This window comes from Ailuropoda melanoleuca, chromosome 12, assembly GCF_002007445.2.
Source record: "Ailuropoda melanoleuca isolate Jingjing chromosome 12, ASM200744v2, whole genome shotgun sequence".
In the NCBI taxonomy this organism is placed as follows: Eukaryota; Metazoa; Chordata; class Mammalia; order Carnivora; family Ursidae; genus Ailuropoda; species Ailuropoda melanoleuca.
The window spans coordinates 65,718,194-65,740,965 of NC_048229.1; positions in this window are offsets into that span (position 1 = coordinate 65,718,194).

A 22,772-nucleotide genomic window follows, 5' to 3' on the forward strand; every position below is an offset into this window, starting at 1 on the left:
GGCAGGGGCTGCAGAAGGATTGTGTTGCTGGGACGTTATTGGTGCAGCATCAGTGAGACCATCCCATTGTGGGTTTTTTTTTTTTTTTTTTTTAATTATTGGGGAGTGGTGCAGAGGAGAGAATCTTCAAGCAGACTTCCGGCTGAGTGCGGAGACCCTTGAGATCACGACGTCAGCCGAAACCAAGAGTCAGATGCTTTACTGACTGAGCCACCCAAGGTGCCCCTGCTTGTGTTCTTGAGTGGTCATCAGTGATGGAAATAGTGTCCTCTCTCTCCTCATTCTGAGGAATGCTATTAGGGAGTCTTTTTGTCTGTATTGCCCCAAATATAGCTCTCCAGCCTTCCTGGGAGTTCTGTGTATTACCCTCTATCACCCCTCTTTTTAAATCCTTTTTCTTTTTAATACTTTTTCCTTTTTCTTTAACTGATTCCATGATACAATACAAAGAGTGCTGGATTCGTAGGCAAGAGACTGAGTTGGAAACAGGGGCTATTACCTAGTGATTTTATGACCTGGGGTATATTTAACTTCTCAGAGCTACAGTTTTTTAATCTGTAAAATGGGAATAAAAATTCCCACTTCACCCATTTGGCAGAAAGATCACACGAGCTAATACTTTTGAAGGTTCTTAGACCTGTGTCTGTCATATCTCGTCTTTATTGTTTTTGTTTTTAAATAAGCAGCACGATGGGAAGATGCAGTATTTGAGCACAGAGTAACTGTGCTCTTATTGTACTATATGACTGTATTTAATATTACTTTCATTAAAATGTCCTGGAAAAGAATGTTTTCTCGCTTGCTCCTGAGAGTGCACAAAGTAATAGAGTTATAATTTCCAATTCTGAATGCAAGTGTTCTTTACTTTTCATTCAAGCATTTCCACAGCGCATAGTTCAAATTTCTGAGGGTCATCTTGGGAACTGCAGAATAGCAAAATGTACTTTTACATCTGATTGCTGCTAGAAAGTTTAATAAAGTTGGTGAATGTATTAACAAGTATGCCATTTATGGTGAAAGGCAGCTTGCTTATTTGTCAGTTAAATTATTTTTCACAAAGGCATATATATATGTATAAATAAACACCTATATACCCATTACTTAACTGAAGCCTCTTGTATAATTCTCCCCATATCTTTTCTCTGTCTTTCTTCTAGCAGTATGCTTAAAAAAAAATGCCTGGGATTATGTGCAGCAAACTTAGCAGAAGCAGGAATCATGGGGTGCTTTCACTTTCTTCAGTTCTTTGTAGTTCCAGGTTTTTTAGGAGTGCATTTTTTTTTCATTTAGGAAAATAATACATTAAAGATGAAAAAGAAACAACCCTATTAATTGAATTGGAGCAATAGAAATTAATGAATTAGAAAACATAAATATAGTAGACTTGCTAAATAAATGACATTTCAGAAGCACATAAGCAACAATTTTTTAGACAGTGAGTAGTTTGGTTTAATTGCTCTCTGCAATTTGTAGTGATTAAAAGGGACTTTGGAGCCAGTGGGTATAGTTTCAAACCCAGCTCCAACACTGACCAGCTATATGCTCTAACACTTTATGACTAAGTCATGTAAATTCCTTTGTGCCTTAGTTTCCTCATTTATAAAATGTGAATAGTTACAGAATCAGTCTTATATGATGGTTGTGAGGATTGGATGTATAATTGCTTAGGACAGTGGTGCAACAATAGTATGTATGGGTATATAAGAAGTGGGATTCTGGCAAATGTAATCCATCCTAGTCAAATTGACACAGTATGAATTCCTCACACTCCTCTATACTCTACATTGGCTATTTCATTGTATTTTAAAAAAAGATTTTACTTATTTACTTATTTTAGAGATAGAGATAGAGAGTAAGGGAAGGAGCAGAGGGAGAGGGACAAGAAGACTCTGTGTTGAGCGCAGAACCTGATGCAGGGCTTGATCCCATGACCCTGCAATCATGACCTGAGCCAAAATCAAGAGTCAAATGTCCAACTGACTGAGCCACCCAGGTGCCCCTCCATTGCTCTTTAAAAAACTCTTATTACATGGAGAATTCTTCCTGTTCCCTCTGATTTGCTTACTCAGTTTTCTGGAGTATCTATTCTGCCTTTATGGAAGGCACCACCCATCCTTTTTTTTTTTTTAATCTAAATTTAAAAAGATTATTGTTATTCTGAGGTAGTTTCTTCTCCCCCTTTTCCCTATTGTATTTTTGTTTTAATGATGAAAAAGTGTCTTTGATCCTATTGAGACAGCAAGTCAAATATTCTCTACTGTTTCCTGAATTAACATTAGGTCTGACATCTTAGTTTTTCTTCTCTTTCAATTTGGTGATAATCTTCCTGTGTTTAGTAACTTTTCCATATTATTTGATCCCTAAAAATTAATATCAGTGTGTAGTGGTTCCCCAAAGTGAGTATGCCTTAAAATCACCAGCAGGCTTTAATAAAAGTACAGACACCTGTTTCTTACTCTTGGAGATTTTCATTTGGAAGTTCTGTTGTAAGACCCAGGAATCCTACTTTTAAAAATAAGCATCCAGTACTTTGACGCCGCTATTGTGTATAGAACAATATTTGGGAATCCTTGACCCGGGTTGCTCAGTGTGTATAGCTAGTAAAACTCCTGTTGGCTGCAGTTGTGTATTTATTGCGTTTACTTTTCCTTGATAGTGTTCTCTCTAAGCAGCAGCTGGTGTGTTACTGGTCAGTCTTCCTTTCCTTCTCCACAAGCAGTAGACAGGAGCCAACCATCAGGCCTTTTCTCGGTGAATATAAAGATTGAGTGTAGTAGACTTCCTTAATAGGATACCATATGCATTAAGATATAGATATATATATATATATATATATACACACACACATATTTGGATTTGAATATTTTAGTTAATTTATACATATGTGTATATATTTATATTTGAATATTTTAGTTAATGTACTTTGATTCTTTACTGTTTAATAACCTAATAATTCAGACTATTAAATTTGCCTCTGGGCATAGCTTTAGTACACCTTATAAGTGTTGCATAGTGTTATCATTGTTACTATTTCCTAAAGGATCTGTGAGTACTTTTACGTAGGAGACCCTAAAAGTGTTCAGGGTGTTGAAGGTTTTTGTTTTGTTTATGCTTAAAGGTTTATTACACTGTGGACAGATAATGGAGTTTGCTATGTGTATAATTTTTACTATTTTGAGTTTAGTCAATATTTCTTTTTAGGTAATATATGGTAAAATAATATGAATGTACTGTGGATATTAAAATGTTGGTTTTGTATGGGGTAATCATATGTATTATTTATAATTTGACTAATCTGTCAAATTTATACTCTGGCAGTTCTTGAGTTTTTGTTATTTTTCCTTTATTTCTTTTAGATTTATCTATTTCAGGGAAATGTTCTTCCATGTATAAAAGTTAATAGTTGTTAGAGTTTCATTATATAATTATTTTACCTTCTATTAATATATTAATACCCTCTTTCTTCATGTAATGCTTTGCCTTGATTTTTGCTTTTACCGATACTAAGAACTATCACTTTCTTTTGGTTTATGTTTGTCTATTATATTTTTGTCCACCCTTTTTAACTTTCTATGTCACTTGTAAATGCTAAGGCAATTTTTAAATCGAATCTAAGAATTTTTGTCCCTAACAAGGGTGTTTAACTCATTTATATTTATTATAATTATTAGGATAATCTGTATTTCTCTTATTTCTTTCAGATCTTCCTTTTTAAAATGTATTTTTTGGTGTTTCTTGTCTTTTCAACCACAAACTATATTCTTTGCTTCTATTCTTGTCATTGTTTTGGAAGTTATATATCCTGATTTTAATTCTATAAATGGTGACTGTGCTCTTTCAAAAGCATTTAGTATTATTTTTCCCCCCTAATTTTCAAAGCTGACTGAAATAATAGCTTAAAACAGTAACTGGCAGAATTTTCTGGTTGTTACAGCTAATAGGTTAATAAGTAAGAGAAAGAAACTTTCCCCATCTTAAATCTTGCCAGTTACTACAGGAGCCAGGGGGGAAAACATCACCCATTGCTGCATCTGAGAAGAGTGGCAGGAAACAAGTTGAGTTTTGTGTAGGCTTATATATAGAAGTAATTAAACCATATAACATATAAGAATACATCTTTTTAAAGATCATAAAGTATCTTCTAGAATAATGATCCATGTTGCTCTGTTTGCTGCAATTGAATAAAAACATAGTGGAGCTTGAAAAGATTCTGGGAAAGAAAGTGAAAACAATTAAAATCAGTTGAGAAGCTTCCATATAAAGCCAAATTTTAAAATAATAGGTGTATAAAAAATAAAATAATGAATTTATAGTTCCATTGACAGGATAGAACTCTGAGCCAAAGAAAGGTGCCTCAATATGAATATGTAATTGTTTTTAACATAATGAATTTTTAAAAAAATGTTTTTAATTTATTAAAAAAATCAACTACGTGCATATCTCCTTGATCCCTATAACAGTGAGATATGGAGATTATTGCTTCTTTGACCAGAGATATGAAGATGAGTGGAGATCATTTTTAGCATGTTATTGCTTTGAACCACACCCTGGTTAAAATACTTGAATTGGAGATAGTCTTTTGAGTTAGAAGTGATCCAAATGTTTCAGATATTCATCAAATCTATCACCCTTCTTTCAGTTAGATTCACTTTATACAGTTTTGGAATTATTTATTATTTTCTTGGATGTCCAAAGCCAACATTTCTGCCTTGGAGGTGGTATGGAATAACACAAATAAAGACATAGAGCAAAAGAGAGGAAATAACTGAAAGGAGCCTACTGAAAAAGCAAGAGAAATGGAGAACTTACTAGCAAACTGTTGGTCAGTTTGGTACAGCTTATTGTTAAGGGAATCCTTCAGGTGATGGTCATTTTCCCGGAACTTTTCATTAAGCCAGATAGTGAGATGGCTGACTGATGGTTTTGGGAAGCAAAAATGATTAATATAAGAATGCATGTCCATTGTGGGATCATAATTTACTGTGATATTTTGCATATAGTGGATGACCCAGTGAAAGGCTTAGGTTCTACAAATTAGTGGTACTTTCATCCCTTAAAGGAATATTCTATAAGAGTTCATTTAAAAAGGAAGTTTGGAAAGCATTATGGTCATGTCAAGCATTTGGTCAATAGTACAATATCTGTAGCCATGGGGCAATGTTACTAAGTAGATTGCATTATCAAATGGTGTATTCATTAAAAAAGTGTTCGTTACCCAACAACAGTAGGTGAGGACCATCTGATGAGAGTGACTTTTCAAATTATATCTTAAATCAGGAATTACCTGGCCAAGGAATTCTGAATATTGGTAAATTCATTTGAAAGCAATTATGTGGAGCATTTGTACATTAGTCACTGTAAAGAAAACCATTTATAAAACCTGTTCAGTGATAGTTTTTCATATTTTAGAGAAAAACATGGAACTACCATGACCTCTCTGGAATGTAGCCCGGGAGAAGGAAAGCAGACATATGGAAGAGTTTCAGGATATTTATTCCCTATTCACAAACAACACATTTTTTTCAAGTTAAAAAGGTCTGACTATGTCTGTGTATTTTTTGGCATTCTCAGCGTTTCCCTAGTAGCTGATGAATTACATAACTTCTGTCTGCTCCATTTCTGTATCAGAAAGGGTGTAGCATGAATAGGATCATGGTTTTCAGATATGGATATCAGTTCATAAGGGAAACAGCCACATGCCAGACAGCTTTGAAGGTCAAGTTGTTTGCATTGTGTTCGTTCTCTTTTTTTCTTGCCCAGTTTGTGACCTATTTATAAGGGCAAATAGGTTATGTGGTGACTTACCATGGTGTTGTCAGGGAATGTACTGTGTTTTGTTCAGTCCTAGATTAATCAAGAAAGCCATTCCAATAGAACTTGACAAGGCAGACCGAACTATTACGTGATCCATGAGATTTTTTTTTTAATTGAACTGTAATTTTTCTGGGGAGCAATAATAGCAAGGAATATCTGTTTCTGAAAAACTTGAGAGACAAAGGAGGGTTTTCCAGCAACCATATGAATGTGGATTTGAAGTGAATGAAAAGAGAGAAAACCAGAATGACTGCAAGTGTTTTGCGTGTCTCCGAGCACGCGCATTTACTTATGTTCCATTGTTTGTGACATGGCATATGATGTCACCCAGTACTGGTCCCTGGAGGGGAACCTAAGTGTACCCAACGTTAACCATAGCGAGATGGACTTTGCCAAAAGTTTAAAGAGAAACACATGATTCCTGGATTGTTCTAGTATCTAATTAGATACTGAGTAGTGGGAGAATGTTGAATAATAAGAGCAGGAAAAAAATCTGGCATGTCTTTTGTTGAAATTCAATCCTCTCGTTTTCCCCCCTACGTTCTCTGCAAGAGTCTGAAAACTTTTCAATCACTTTTTTTTAAGGATGCAGTGAATTTTATCACAATTTTGTCAATCAAAACCACATGTGCTTCTCCATTGATGACAGAGGATAACAAAATCATATTTGTTAAGACCAAAACTCAGGTAATAAATAACTGGGATGCAATGCGAAATCTAATGTTCTTTGAAAGGAACAGTGAACATTGCCGAGAAATTTTATTTGGAGGGTAAAGTGAACTTTTGGAAGAGAAAACCATACGGAAGTTGCGCTTGTGGCTCAATGACCTTTTTTCCCCTTATCAGACCAGGTCTTTTTCTGTCCTGAGGTCAGAATAAGAACTCTCCTGCAAGCTGCCCAGCATCAGTGTGCTGCCGATTAAAGTCTGCAAGCATGGGCTATGGTCAGGACCATGTTTTAGAGCAAAGATCGGCAAACTAGAGTCTGCAGGCAAATGTGGCCTAGTGCTTGTTTTTGTGAGTCAAGGGTTACTAGATCACAGCGATGTCCATTTGTTGACATGTCATCTGTGGCTGCTTTCATGGTCCAGTGGTGGAGCTGAGTAGTTGTGAAAGAGACTGAGTGGGGTGGCGCCTGGGTGGCACAGCGGTTAAGCGTCTGCCTTCGGCTCAGGGCGTGATCCCGGCGTTGTGGGATCGAGCCCCACATCGGGCTCCTCCGCCAAGAGCCTGCTTCTTCCTCTCCCACTCCCCCTGCTTGTGTTCCCTCTGTCGCTGGCTGTTTCTATCTCTGTCGAATAAATAAAAATAAAATCTTAAAAAAAAAAGAGACTGAGTGGGCCCCAAAGCCTAAAATATTAATCATCTGACCTTTTACCGAAATACCTTCATTAGGTGCTCCTTTAGATGATCGGGAATGTACAGACCAAAGACAAGCCGAATAACTCTCCTGGGGAACAAGGAATAAGGACTGTGGTAACTTAAGGAACATTTCCTTCTGATTTTTGGGCTGTGACATTGTTTTGTTTTATTTTTATTGTTATAAGGAAGGCTAATCCCGTGCATGTGACAAAGGGCATCAGCAGATGCTCAGAGACCTCCATTCTCTATCATTGAAATGACTTGCTCTTGGGTTTGGCTTTGGCAAGTAGCCACAACGTCTCTGTCTCCCTTCCTTACTGAGAAGGGCCTGGCTACAACCTAAATGCATGGTAGCTGCTTAGGAGTGTGGAAGCGTCAAGTTCCTCCCTTGATATGATCCCTGTAGAATAGTTTGTCCTAGTGTTTGTGTCCCAGGATAGTGAAGGGCCAATCATAGCCTTGCCTTTGGAAAGTGATGAATGTTAGGGTATCATTTCGTCTGTTTTTATTTTTAGCTTTGGAACCCGTTTGATTTTAGGAATGCTATCAATTTTAATATGATTGCACAAACAGAACAAAAGAAATGTAATCATATCTTGAACAAGATCTTTGATCACTTAATTGATGAATTAAAGACTCTCAGAGGCTGTGCACCAGGCGGAATGCTTCAGATTTACCGGTAATTTTAGAAGTCCTTTGTTATTAGTTCCTTATTTCCAGCCGTCCTGCAAAAGGTATTTCAAAATGTATATTAAAGTCAAAGCCAAGCTGCCTCTCTTCTCCAACAGCTACAGAGCTCCAGGGAACTTTTCTAGGAAGGCAATGTCAGGATATTTGGAAAGATTAATTTATCTCTAGGTGATAGGAACCAGGTTCTGTCCATTTGAAGGGAAAGAAAGGAAGGGGGAGGTGGACAAAAATGAGACACCAGGAAAAAAATAAAGTCTACATAACTAGAGAAAATAACCATGAAATGTGTAAGGCCTGTGGGCCTTTCCTTAAAAGAAATCAGGCTGGGGGCAGTTAAGGATTTGAACGGTAATATAAAAGGTCTCTACTCTGATTAGATACTTTCAGGTGATTAATGCTCTCTGCTGTCCACTGCATCATTGTTGGTAAGTATGGAGATGGTAATAATTTTAGCAGGCTGGTTTTATTTTGTGTGCTGCTTATCGAACAAAGCGGAGATGGCAAGTCAATTTCTCAGCAACCTCTTCCAGCTCTAACTTGTTTGTATGTCTGAATTGTAGAACATCTTTTGAGCTTACCCCTGCCACTCAGAAAACAAGCTGTATCTCTTGTGTCCAAGGAAATCCCTGGGTACTGAGGACTGCTGGTGCCTTTGTGGTTTGTAGAAAGAAGAGTGAAGGGGAAGCAAACTGATGAGCCATCAGACATCATGGAGGCAGTGTAATAGCAATTCTTGTGGCCCATAGGCTGAAATATTTTGTACTCGGGGGCCAAAGTTTAATTTAATTAGAAGTAAATCTGAAGTCTTCATTTGATTTTAGGGAGGCAGTACAGAGAACACTGAATTGTGAGCCAGAGGCTTGCTGCATTCTGTACTGATATTTTATGAGTCCATATTTAGAATCTCTCTTTTACTTATGACATACTGAATATCTGAATGGTCACATTTACCAGTGGGAGAGATACACAGCTAGCAAAGCTAACTAGACCATTTCTTTTCTTTCTTGGGGGAGGTTTACAAAATAGGCTATTTTGATATTAGAAAGGAAAGAAAAATTGGATGAATATGACATACCCAGATGTCTCTGTAAGAGTTGGGCCTCAGCTGGAAATTTGAGTTTAGTTTTGAGGACCACATCTTCAGAGGTATATTGCACATGAGAATGTGTTGAGAATGGTGAGAGGACTTGAAACCATGTATTCATTCATTCATTGGAGTTTTTAAATGTTTATCATGTCCCGACCACTGTATTAGTTTGTAGAAATACAACAGTAAAAGACTGATATGGAACCTACCTTCGTGGGGCTTAGTTTATAGGGGAAAATGGTACAGTCGAATACACAAACCAGATAGCTAGTTAATTAACTCACGAGGGAACTGTGATTAACAGGCAAGGGTAGGTAGTTCCTAATTTAGGAAGAATGTCAGAGACAGTGTCTCTGAGGAAGTATTTAAATGGAGCACTGAAGAATGGGGAGGAACAGGATGAAGAGCATTCTGGTTGAGTACAATTGTCCTCCGATGGAAAAAAATTTGACATGTGCTAGGAACTGAATGCAGGCTACTGTCACTCTAATGCAGTAAATGAGAGACAGGAGAGAGTAAGTTGGCATCAGAGGGGAAAGTTGGGGTCATATGACCCAAGATTTTAAGGACCAATGGTAGGAGGTTGAAATTTTTTGAGTGTTGTGGGAATCCACCAAGAGTTTCAAGCAAGGGAGTAACATGATGTACTTTACATTTTAGATAGATTGATTGTTCGTGGCTGCCACATGAAGAATGGCTGAAAAAGAGTGAGCATGGAAGGGGGAAGGGAGCATTAGGAGACTGCATTAGCTCAGGCTGGAAATGATCATGGCAGCTTCGAGGAAGAAACTTATATGGATTCATGTATATCTGAAAGGAAAATAAGTAGCTCTTGTGTTGAATTGGAGGTGAGAGTGAGGGGTAATGAGAAATCAAACATGACTTTCAGGTAACTACCACTTGTTAAGATAGGGAAGAATAGGGAAGAACAGTCTGAGGAGTAGAGTAGGGGAAATAAAGAAGTATGACTGGAGGAACTGGCGATGTTTCTTCGGGGGAGATGAGAACTCTGGAGAAGATGAAGTGCTTCATTGTCCACCTTAAATCAATGGTTCTTAACTATTGCAGGGAAGGTCACAAATTATTTTAGAATGTGATGACAGCTGAGGATTCTCTGTAAAGACAAGGGATTGTGTATCTGATATTACATATGATTTTAAGGCAGCAGTTCATCAGTGATCATTAGACATCATTGATAATTAGACAATCTGGGTTAAAGGTGATATTGTGTCCAAGAAACCTTTGCCTAATCCAACATCATGAAGATTTACTCCTCTGCTTTCTTCTGGGAGCTTTATAGTTTCAGTTCTTAAAAATATTTATGTCTGTCATCCATTTTGAGTTAATTTTTGAATCTGTATGAGGTAGAGATCCAACTTCATTCTGTTTTATGTGGCCATCTGATTGTCCCAGCACCATTTTTTTTTTTAAACTACTAGTTCCCCATTAAGTTTTCTTGACACTATTCTCAGAAATCAATTGACCATAAATGTCACGTTTTATTTTTGGGCTCTCAGTTCTTTTCCATTGGTCCACAAGACTGTCGTTATGTCAGTATCACACCATCTTGGTTACTGTAGCATTGTAGCAAGTTTTGAAATCAGGAAGTGCGAGTCTGCAGCTTTGTTCTGGATTTTTTGTTTTTCCATGGGAATTTTAGGATCACGTTGTCAGTTTCTACAAAAAGCTAACTGGGATTTTGATAGAGATGGAGTTTAATTTGTAGATCAATTTGGTGTGACTATTACTATCTTAGGATATATAGTCTTCTGATTCATGAACATGGAATAACTTTCCATTTATTTAGGTCTTCTTTAATTTCTTTCAGCAGTCTTTTGTAGTTTTCCATCTACAAGCTTTGTATTTCTTTGTTATTTTTATTTGTATTTTATTCTTTTTCATGCTATTATAAATGGAATTATTTTCTTCATGTCATTTTCAGTTCATTTCAAGTGTATGGAAATATAGTTAATTTTATTACATTGATCCTGTATCCTGGCTTCTTGCTGGACTTGTTTTATTAGTGCTAATATTTTTTTAGTGGTTGCCTTAGGTTTTTTTATATACAAGATCATATCATCTGTGAATAGAGATAGTTTCACTTCTTTTCAATTTACATGTGGTTTTTCTTTTTCTTGCCTAATTGCCCTGGTTAGACCCTCTATTACAATTTTGAATAGAAGCAGTGAGAGTAGACACCCTTGTCATGTTCCTGATTTTAGGGAACCAAAGGTTGGTAAAACTCCCTTTAATTCTAGTTTGTTGAGTGTTCATATCATGGAAGGGTGTTGGATTTTGTCAAATACGTTTTTCTGCTTATATCGAGATGATGATTTTTTTGTCCTTTATTAATATGGTATGTTACATTAATTGGTTTTTGGATTTTGAATTAACCTTGTGTTCTTGGGGATAAATCCTACTTGGTCATGGTGTATATTACTTTTTATATATTGTTAGATTTGGTTTTTATGTATTGCTAGTGTTTTGTTGATAATTTTTGTGTTTATATTTGTAATGGATAATGGTCTGTAGTTTTTTTTTTTTTCTTGTTATATCTTTGGTTTTGTTATGGGTAATAGTAGCCTAACATAATTAGTTGGAATATGTTCCTTCTTCTTCTGTCCTTCGAAAGAGTTTGTGAAAGATTGGTATTAATTATTTTTTGAATGTTTGGTAGAATTCACCAGTGAAATTATCTGGGCCTGCACTTTTCTTTGTGGGAAGTTTTGGAATTATTAGTAGGCTCTCTTTACTATTTTAGGTCTATGCAGATTTTTTTTATGTCTTCTTGAATATGTTTTGGTAATTTGTGTCTTTATAAGAATCTGTCCCTTTCACCTGAGTCATCTAATTTGTTAGCATATAGCTGTTCATAGTATTCCCTTAAAATCTTTTTTTTTCTTAAGGTTGGTAGCAATGCCCCTTATGTCACTTGTGGTTTTAGTAATTGTATCTTCTCTCTTTTTTTTTTCTTGGCCACTGTAGCTACATGTTAATTTTGCTGATCTTTTCAAATAAACAACTTTTGATTTAGTTGATTTTCTCTATCTTTTCATACATACATGTTAGTCTAATGTTTATTTCCTTCCTTTTGTTAGGTTTGAGTTTAGTTTGCTCTTCTTCTGCTTGAGGATTTTGTCTCTCCCTCTCCCTGTGCCTCTTGTCCCAACTCTCTCACTTTCTCAAATAAATAAGAGTTTTCTTTCTTTACAAGTGTTTACAGCTATAAATTTCCTTCTGTATACTGCTTGAGATGAATCCCATAAATTTTGATATGTTGTATTTTTGTTTTCATTCATCTCAGAGTAGTTTCTAGTTTATGTTGTGATTTTGTCTTTGACCCATTAGTTATTTAGGCATATGCTGTTTAATTTTCACGTACTTGTGAATTCCCCAAATTTCCTTCTTTTATTGATTTCTTAATTGCACTGTGGTTAGAGAATATACCTTTTAGTCTTTTAAAACTTAGCTTTGTCTTATGGCCAAGCATGTGCTTTATCTTGGAGAATGTCCCATGTGTACTTAAGAAGAGTTGTTTATTTAGAAGAGTTGTTTATTTTCCCCTCAGTTGTGTAAAATTACAGTTTTTGCATCATGTATTTTTGGGACTTTTTTTGTTAGGTGCATATATTGCTACAGTTGTTGTATATTCATGATAGATTGATTTTTGTTATCATTGTGAAATGCCTCTGTTTATTACCAGTAACTTTTTAAAAATTTTAAAATCTATTTCTGATATTAATATAGCCATTGTGGTTTCTTTTACTGTTGTTTGTGGGATTATCTTTTTCTATCATTTTACCTTCAACCTGTTTATGTCTTTGAATCTAGTGTCTCTCCTGCAAACAGCCTATTGGTGATACTGTTTTTTTTTTTTTTTAAGTCCACACTGACAGTCCGTGCCTTTTGATTGGATTGTTGAATCCATTTACACTTAGTGTTGTTAGTGATATGGCTAAAATTACATCTGTTATTTTGTTTTCTGTTTTCTATATGCCCCATGTGCTTTTTGTTTTCCTATCCCTCCTTATTGTGTTCTTTTGGATTAGCTACTTTCTGTGTAACATTTTAATCCCATTAGAGATTCTTAAATTACATTTGTTTGAGATACTTTGTTAGTGGTTATTCTAGGGCTTACAAATATACATTTTAAGTTATCAGAGTCTACTTTAGATTTATACTTTGTTCAATAAAATCTAAAAGCTTTACTCCTTTATTGGTACATTCCCTCTTCCTTTTTTGTGCTATTGATGTTTTACATATTATGTCTGTACATATTACAAACCCAACAATGCATTGTTATAATTACTATATTTTAAAACTTTAAAGAAGCTGAGAGAAGAAAGCAGAGGTTAGTATTCCTAGCAGGTCTGCTAGCAGCAAATTACTTGGGATAATTTTTTGTTTGTCCTGGAATATCTTTTTCAGCTTCATTTTTGAAGTATAGTTTGCTGAATATAAGAGTCTTGGTTGACACTTATTTACTGTCAGCACTTTGAATATGTCATACTACTGCCTTCTGGCCTATACTGTTTCTAATGAGTAGTCTGCTCTTAATTATAATGGGATTCCCTTTTACATGATGAGTTGTTTTTTTCTATTATGTGCATGTCAGTGCATGTAATGGTGTCCCACATTTCTCTAAGGTTCTTTTCACTATTTTTATTCACTATTTTTCCTCTCCTCTTCAGATTGCATGCTTTCTGTTAATCATTCTTCAAGTGTGCAGATTCTTTTCTTTTGCCAGCTATATTGTTGACCCCCTCTTGTGAATATTTCTTTTGAGTGATTATACTTTCCAACTCCAGAATTTGTTTGTTTTTTTGTAATATTATCTATTTCTTCATTGATATTTTTCATTTCATATGTCATTGTCATCTTCTAATTCTTTAATAGTGGTTTCCTTTAGTTTTTGAACATACTTATCATCTGCTTTGAAGTCTTTGTCTGCACAGTTTACTATCTAGGCCTCTTAAAAATAGCTCCCTACTCTAATCTCTATCCTTTTTCTGCCTTGCTTTCTGTATTGCTGGTCATGGTGCCTCCGCCCTCTTTCCATATCACCAGAGGAACATGGTTGCAGTGTGGGGTAGAATTTTAGTGAAAGGTTGAAGGTCAGAGAAGGTGGTTACATCAGTGGGGAATGAGCTGAAATTATTAATTCTTTGGTCTCCTAATTTCTCGGTGGTGGTTTTTCTCCATAAGCCTCAGTCACAGTGCTAGCTTGCTGCTGCTCCCCATCACTGTCTCTGTCCTTTCTTGATTTCATTTTCCATAGTTTCCTCTCTCCATTCCAGGATTCCTTAATCCTGTCCCTTCTCCTACCTACTTCTTTTCCCTCCTGAGTGTTGATCTTTTAAAAAAAATTGTAGTAAAATATACATACATAAATTTTACCATTTTAATCATTTTTTAAAAAAGATTTTATTTATTTATTTGACACACAGAGAGAGAACAAGCAGGGAGAGTGACAAGCAGAGGGAGAGAGAGAAGCAGGCTCCTGCTGAGCAAGGAGCCCAATGCAGGACTCAATCCCAGGACCCTGGGATCATGACCTGAGCTGATGGCAGACACTTAACTGACTGAGCCACCCAGGCACCCCCGTTTTAATCATTTTTAAGTGTATAATTCAGTGGCAGTAAGTGCATTCACAGTGTTAAACAACCATGACCACTATCCATTTCCAGAACCTTTTGATCATCCCAAATAGTAACTCTATCCCCATTAAACAATAACTTTCCATTCCTGCCTCCTAGTACCTTGTACTAGTATCTATATTATACTTTCTGGGTCTTTGAATTGACCTATTCTAAGTATCTCACATAAGTGGAATCATGTAATATTGTTTCTTTTGTTTCTGGCTTATTTCACTTAGCATAATGTCTTCAGGATTCATCCATCTTGTAGTATGGATCAGGATTTTCCTTCTTTTTAAGGCTGAATAATATTCCATTGTATGTACATACCACATTTTATCTATTCATCTGTTGGTGGAAACTTGGGGTTTTCCCAACTTTTGGCTATCATGAACAGTGCTGCAATAAACTGGTGTGGAAGGATCTGTTTGAGTCCCTATTTTCAGTTTATTTGGATATATACCCAGGAGTGGAATTGCTGGATCATATGGTAATTCTATGTTTACCTGTTTGAAGAAACTTCTGAACTGTTGTCCACAGCAGATATACCACTTCACATTCTCACTAGCAATACATAAGAGTTCAGGTTTCTTTTTTTCTTTTTCTTTTTCTTTTTTTTTTTTTTAACAGATTTTATTTTTTTATTTGACAGAGATAGAGACAGCCAGCGAGAGAGGGAACACAAGCAGAGGGAGTGGGAGAGGAAGAAGCAGACTCACAGCAGAGGAGCCTGATGTGGGGCTCGATCCCATAACGCCGGGATCATGCCCTGAGCCGAAGGCAGACTCTTAACCGCTGTGCCACCCAGGCGCCCCAAGTTCGGATTTCTTTACGTCCTTACCAACACTTATTCATTCCATTCTTTTGATAATAGCCATGCTAATGGATGTAAAGTGTCCTGTCCACTTTTAATTACTTCACCCTTTACTGCTGCCAGGGGGTGAAGGAAGATTCCTTTTATTTTATTATAATAAAGCAAATTCCCTGAGAGAAAAGAAAGAAGCTATCTATTATAAATTTATCTACTTTTTAATTGTGAAATATTTCTAATGTACAGAAATGCAAAAACATAATAAACTTGTATGTTTTGAAATCAGATTTATCAGATCTTATCATTTTGCCACATTTGTTTCATATTTTACCTTTCATAGTTTTCTTTGCCTTGAGGTGGACCTCCTACCTCACCAGTGGCTCTGTGTTTATAAGCTAAATGAGATGATTAGAATATTTATTCCTCACCAGGTCCAGAGCAGTTCCCCATTGTCAAGATATGGGTTTTTTTTTTTTTAATTTGTTTCTTTCAGATTCCTGTTCTGTCAGCTTTGTATCCACAGGCATTTTCCATGTTCAGAATGAAGCTTTTCTTTACATTTAGGCAGACCTGTTTGTAAGTATGTCTTTCCACATTTCCTAAGTTGCTTTCTAAAGTACCAATATTATAGTCTCCTGTTAGTAGGTAATCTCAGGGGTTCCATTTTTTATGTGGGGAAACTGAGATTTGGGGAAGGATAGAGGAAACACTTAAATCGGCAGATGGAAGAGATTAGCATTGAAAAGGAGGATGAGACTAGACAATCGTTCTTTCCGGGATGTTAGGCTCACTCTTCTTCTTCTTTTTTTTTTTTTTTTTAAAATTTTTATTTATTTATTCGACAGAGATAGAGACAGCCAGCGAGAGAGGGAACACAACAGGGGGAGTGGGAGAGGAAGAAGCAGGCTCACAGCAGAGGAGCCCGATGTGGGGCTCGATCCCATAACGCTGGGATCACGCCCTGAGCCGAAGGCAGATGCTTAATGCCTGAGCCACCCAGGCGCCCCTATGTTTACTCTTCTTATACTAGCACTTGGATTCCAGGAAATAGTGCTGCCATCATCTTGAGCATTTGAAGGAATCCTGTGAGATTGTATCTTTTTACATGACTGAGAAAGTTCTACTATGTTGTAAGTGCTTGAAACCACAGAGAGAGTCTGTGAGGCAGTGTGTGAGGAGGCAACAAAAATATAGAGGAAGACTGCAGGTGACAGGGTTCATGGATTCTTTGGCAAAGGTGATATGCTAAAATGTTTGAAGGAAATAAAATGTGTGGGTGTAAAGATGATGGCAAAGTTCCAGAATGAGTAGAAAAACCTAAGATGACAATGGGGACCGAAGAAATAAAAAGACACGTTAATTTTATTTTTTTTCAACTATGGAAATTAACAATAGTTGTATTTATTTAATGCTTTGTATTTTAAAAATATTTTATATTCACTGCATTTGATTATTACAGTTATCATGAAAAATACTTTTTCTGAATCCCAGTTTGAAGATTTTTTAAAGGAGAAAAGGCATCACTTTTCATTGGTCATTTGCTATGTGCTGGCCACTTGACAAAATGTATCTCATTTAATCATCACAGATGATTTTACAGATTAGGAGACGAGGGTTATAGGTTCTAAGCGACTAGCCTAGGGTAGTACAGAGAAAAGCAGAGCAAGTGGCACAAATCTAATTCTCTTTCTACCATCAATGTTAACATCTAGAAAGCCTTCATATGAAATTTTAAATCCGTGTTGTATGGTAACCCATTAGGCATCTGTGCCTCTTTATTTATTTATTTTTTTAAAGATTTTATTTATTTATTCGACAGAGACAGCCAGCGAGAGAGGGAACACAAGCAGGGGGAGTGGGAGAGGAAGAAGCAGGCTCACAGCAGAGGAGCCTGATGTGGGGCTCGATCCCACAACGCCGGGATCACGCCCTGAGCCGAAGGCAGAAGCTCAACTGCTGTGCCACCCAGGCGCCCCTGTGCCTCTTTAAATTTAATTAAAATTCAGTAACACTGGGGCTCCTGGGTGATGCGGTCGGTTAAGTGTCCAACTCTTGGTTTTGGCTCAGGCCGTGAACTCAGGCCCTGTGTTGGGCTCCATGCTGGGTGTGGACGTGTGTAAGATTCTATCTCTCCCTCTCTTTCTCTCTTCCTCTGCCCCCCCACCCCACGCTCTCTCTCAAATAAATAAATCTTTAAAAAATTAAATAACATTAAAAATTATTGGGGCGCCTGGGTGGCTCAGTCGTTAAGCGTCTGCCTTCAGCTTAGGGCGTGATCCCGGGGACCTGGGATTGAGCCCCACATCGGGCTCCCTTCTCAACGGGAAGCCTGCTTCTTCCTCTCTCACTTCCCCTGCTTGTGTTCCCTCTCTCGCTGGCTATCTCTTTCTCTGTCAAATAAATAAATAAAAACCTTTAAAAAAACATTAAAAATTATTTTCTCAGTCATACTAGCCACATTTCAGGTGCTGACTAGCCGCATGTGGCTAGTGGCTACCATACTGGACAGTGCAGCTATGGAACATGAGCATCATTGAAGAAGTTCTGTTGAGCAGGGCTGTTAGAAAGACTGCCAAATGTCTAATACGTTTGTTACATGTGTATATGGTAAAGAATGTCAAAAAGGTGGAGTCCAGAAAATGAGGTAACAGAACAGAAAGCAATACCAGTGAACCTACTACTTGCTTTGTTCATGTGGGAGTGAGGCAAATTATAATTGAGTGTGTATACAGCAGGCAAAAATTAAAAAGAAAGGATCCCTTTATTTCAGCATATGGAGAGTAGCGGAGGTTGTAGGGAGGATGTATTGGTAAATGTAGTAGTTAGTGAATAAGTATTTGAGTGTCCGTAGGATGCTTAGTTCTTTGCTAGGTGCTTGAGGGTACATATTAAAAATAGACATGGTCTAGTGCACAGTTTGTGGATCCTATGATTTTTCAGAACTCCCGGAAAAGCTGACAAAGAATTGCCTCATGCACTGCACAAGAACCACACAGATAAAAACCATTCATACCGTCAACACAGTCATACAGAATATTGGCTATTATTTTCTCCCTCAACAAATGTGGGAGATAGATTGCCTCAGGCAAAATAGTATTTTACACATGGTTTCCCAAAAGCCCTGTGCATATTTAGAGCTCTTCTCAAAATGTTTGCATTTGTTCTTCCAAAAAGAAATTTGCATGACATTTTAGAATTGCATTCTGTCTAGAAAGCAAATCCTGGCTTTTCATATTTAAATTCAAAGCTTTCTGATGTAAAATCTGCCAGGAAAATGTATGTTCCAAATTAGGTAGTTGTTAGAGCACAGCAGACCTTTTTGACCATTAAAATAATTTTGGGGAAAAATTCCCAACATTCTGCCATCCTTCTTTCTTGGTTGAGAAAAACCACTGATGGTGATGCAAGAATCCATCTAGTCTTTGACTTGCAGAAGTAGAGGTTGGATTGCATTTTGATGGGGCTGCCCAGAGACAGTCATGTGTTGTTACTGGCTAGCCACTTGATGTCACAGTTGTTCCACATAAAAGCCCTTAAGAGAGTATTTGACTGTAGTAGCAAAAGAGGAAAAATTCTTTAAAAAAATGTTTTTTTCTCATTAAAGTAGTTGATCAATGAATTAACAAAGATTGGTGAATTATTCAGGTTGTACAAAAGAACTCTTGGTAATCCCTCAAATTTATCTTCCAGACTGATTTCATTGGACATCATCATCAATGAGCACAATGGTTGCAGCCATGAGCCTTTGAATTTTTCATTTTTGGGTCCAGTTTCTCTTGTTCAGTTGTCTGTGAATACTTGCTCAGCATCCTTCCTTTTAAAACTCTGCAGCATGTTTAAAAAAGTTCTAGTTCTTCCTAGTTCTTTTTTTCTGTTTTATACTATACTTCACAGAGTACCTGTCATAACAAATCCTAATGTGACTAGACTCAGACAACATCTGTGGTTTGAGGGCAGAGATCAAATGAGTGGGCCAGAGCCAGTGGTATGGTTACTTGGTATGATAGATTGTTGGAGTGATATTCCTGCCCTCTGTTAGCCATAGCCACATAACTCTGGACTTGGTCATGTGACTTGCTTCAACCGATGAGACAAAAGCAAATGTAACACAGCAGAAGCTTGAAAAGTGCTTTTGCATTTGGACTTTTCCCACTCTTGCTGCTCTTTGGAATTCCGAGACTACCATGAGAAGAAGTCTGTTGTAAAGGAAGAGAGACCATATGGAGCAGCCACCAGCAGTCCCAGCTGATGTTCCATTAGATTAATCAAGATGGCAGCCACCAGACATATGAGTGAGGCCATTTGGCCTCTCCCAATTCATCAGTTGACTTCAAAGAATGGCCAAGTTGGCCCAAAGTAGCAGTACCATCGGGTTAACCTACAGAATATCCAGACAACTATGTTTTGGGTTGTTTGATCTCTATTATATTTATATTACCTAATTCTTCTTTGATCTCTATTGTTGCTTTCCATCTACTGTTTTTGGCTTCTTTTTTTTTTTTTCTTTTTTCCTACCTTCTTGAATTGGATGCTTATCTTATTAATTTTCAGTCTTTGAAAGAGGTTGAGAAAATTTGCTTTAAAGGTAAAATTGAAAGGATTTGGTGGTGAAATGGATGTTGGGACTGAAGGAGACATAAGTATCAGAGACTCCCAGGTTTTAGAATGCATATAGATTGACATTTTCTTTGCTCTAAAGATCCCAGATGGGTTGACCTTGTATCAGTTCAGGTGTAATATAGGTCTCTATTAAATCTCCAGAATGGTATGACAAATGGTATATAACTTTTGTTATCTCTTAGTGAGAAGAACATAACAATAGTACTGATCAAATAGGATGCTTGAGAATTAAATGAGATAATATATGTAAGGCATTTGACATGCATAATAGGTGTTAGCTATCATTATTAGTATTAGGTGGACATCCTACAGATCCCAGCATGGGAATTCTTTTGTTAAAGACCATGATTAACCTGGCAGGGCCTCCCACCAAAGTGGGAACCAGAGGCTTAGTGTTAACTGAAATATATCTCCAACCTATCTTGGGCTTGTAGAACTCACTTGTTCTTGATTCATTATCTTGTTTATGCTTTATATTTAAGCCATGTCTTGATGATGATTGTTGCTAGATCTTGTCACTTGATATCACTGTGCAGTAGTTCTTCATGATCTCATTCTGTTCCGAGTATGAAGAAATGGAGGTACTGAGGTGGCCACAGAAATTAAGAGTTTGTATTCTGTGTTATTTTTTAAGCTTTTGAATGCTTGATTTCTACTGAAAATTTCCCAAGTTATTTGAAATAAGAAATGAGTATTTTTAAAAATACCCCTTCATTTTTAGTGGGTGGGGTTTGCCTTGTGTCTCTCTGGACAGGTTTTGTCCATCCTGCATGTCCTTTCCAGTTGGAAACTGGGTGTCTCTGGGGCAAAGACAGGCTGTTGATCCCTGTTCGCTTCTCAAAAGAGCAGGTTTGTGGCACCTGCTCTTTTGTCCTGGAGCAGGTGTCTTTGCTTTTTGTTCTTGTATGCCTTTTCCCTTCACTTCCCTTAAATTATAACAGAAAGTTACTCCTCTTTCTGCTGTAGGAAACTATTTCCCCTTTCCCTTTTCAGCTCTCTCAATAATTACAATTCTTTATTTTAACACCTCGCGTAAGCATGAGGTCTTGCATTTGTACCAACACGTGGCGCTTTTTATTAGCTCCTGACACTGCTTCCAACAGGAATGCCCCTCATTCTCTTTAAGGTAGATGGAAGGCATGCCTTGCTTCAGGTCCCGTGGCTGCAACAATATACTGGACGGTGCTGGGGACCCTGTTGGTGCCTAACAAACAAGCTGTAACGCTGATGAGAATGAGCAGGCGAGGGGAGAGCCATCCGTCAATTTTCTGTCATACAGGATTGAAGCGGAGGGACTGGGGTGCAGAAAGCAAGCCTTTGCAATCTGCCTGGAGGTCTGAGTGGTGTACTGGGCACAGACGGCCTCAGTTAAGTCTGGCTGTGAGTAAAAGACCACCGCACCCCACCTTTGATTATTGCATTAGATTACTGCTGTCTGAAATCATGCAGCTCATCTCTCCCACTGACATGTTACAGAATTCTGGCTTGGTTTGTCAGGCCTTTATATAGCACAGACGAGGTGAGTGGCAGGAGACCTCCAGACCGTAACATAACTAAAGACTTGCCTGGTCACATGCCACTTTTGGTACCTGCCCTTTCTAGATTTTGAAACAGACCTTACGTCAGGTAGGATCCCTCTGTTGGCAGCGCGAAGTTGCAACGCAGAAATATTCAGTGATGTATTTGATATCTTGCAGTCTATGAATAGCAAAGCTACAACCAACCCACAAAAGGAGATGTTCAACCTTCCAATCCACATTTCTGTGCCTGAATATGGCCTCCTGCCATTTTGAACTTGCAGAGCACAGAACTGAGTTTCTTTTCCTGGTTTTGCACATTTCTTCACCTTTGCTGCTCCCTTGATAGAAACTATAAATCAAATTAAAGAAGGGGGTTGATTTTATTCCATTTCTAAAAAAATTTAGGTTTTGCACTTCACCACTTAAAAGCGCCCTCCATGTCACTCTCACAAAGCATTTTTGAGTTGAATAGGAACTACTGTGAACTCTGTTTTTTTAACAGAGAAGACCATCTTCTATCCTAACAGTAGCTGCTGCCACTGAAATAATTTTGAGATGCCAGTCAGCTTTCAGTCTCAGGTGCCATAAATACAAGAACCTTATTCTCCAAGTGCTTTAAGGAAAAACTGTGATTACAGTTTCTTCCATGGCGGCCTCGATTTAGAGCCTGAAATTCTTTAAAAGCACCTTCCAGATTTGAGCGGTGGAGGGAAATTCCATCTGGGCAGTTCTTCTGTGCAGGATCTGGGAGTGGTGCTAATGGGGAAGGGGGCTGGGAGCGGAGATTCTTACAGTTGGAAGAAATAACTACTTAAAGCAAATGCTAATGATTTAAAATGTTATTCCTTCTGTGCTTTTAGAAAAAAAAATAAAATTAAAGTAATAAAGGCTCACAGCCTGTACCTCATCTCCAGTCACTCCACTGAAATTCCCAAGAGGGTCTCAGCTCCCCTCTCCTCCCTTTAAAAATGGTGGACCTGGAACCACTTACAGGAGAGGTTTAATAAGAGGCAAATGTGTTTTATATTTTGTATCTTGTTAAGTGAAAAAAGATGGATTCTCACAAGTAGTCTCTTGGTGCAGATTTGAGTGGTCTGTGCATGCAAACGTGGGGATGCTTCGCCAGCTAGCATCTCCGTTCTGGTCCCCCATGGCTACTTAAAATCCCCCCTCCCATTCTACTCCCCCAACCCCAGAGCCAGCAGAGATGAAATTGCTTCATTTGTAGAGTG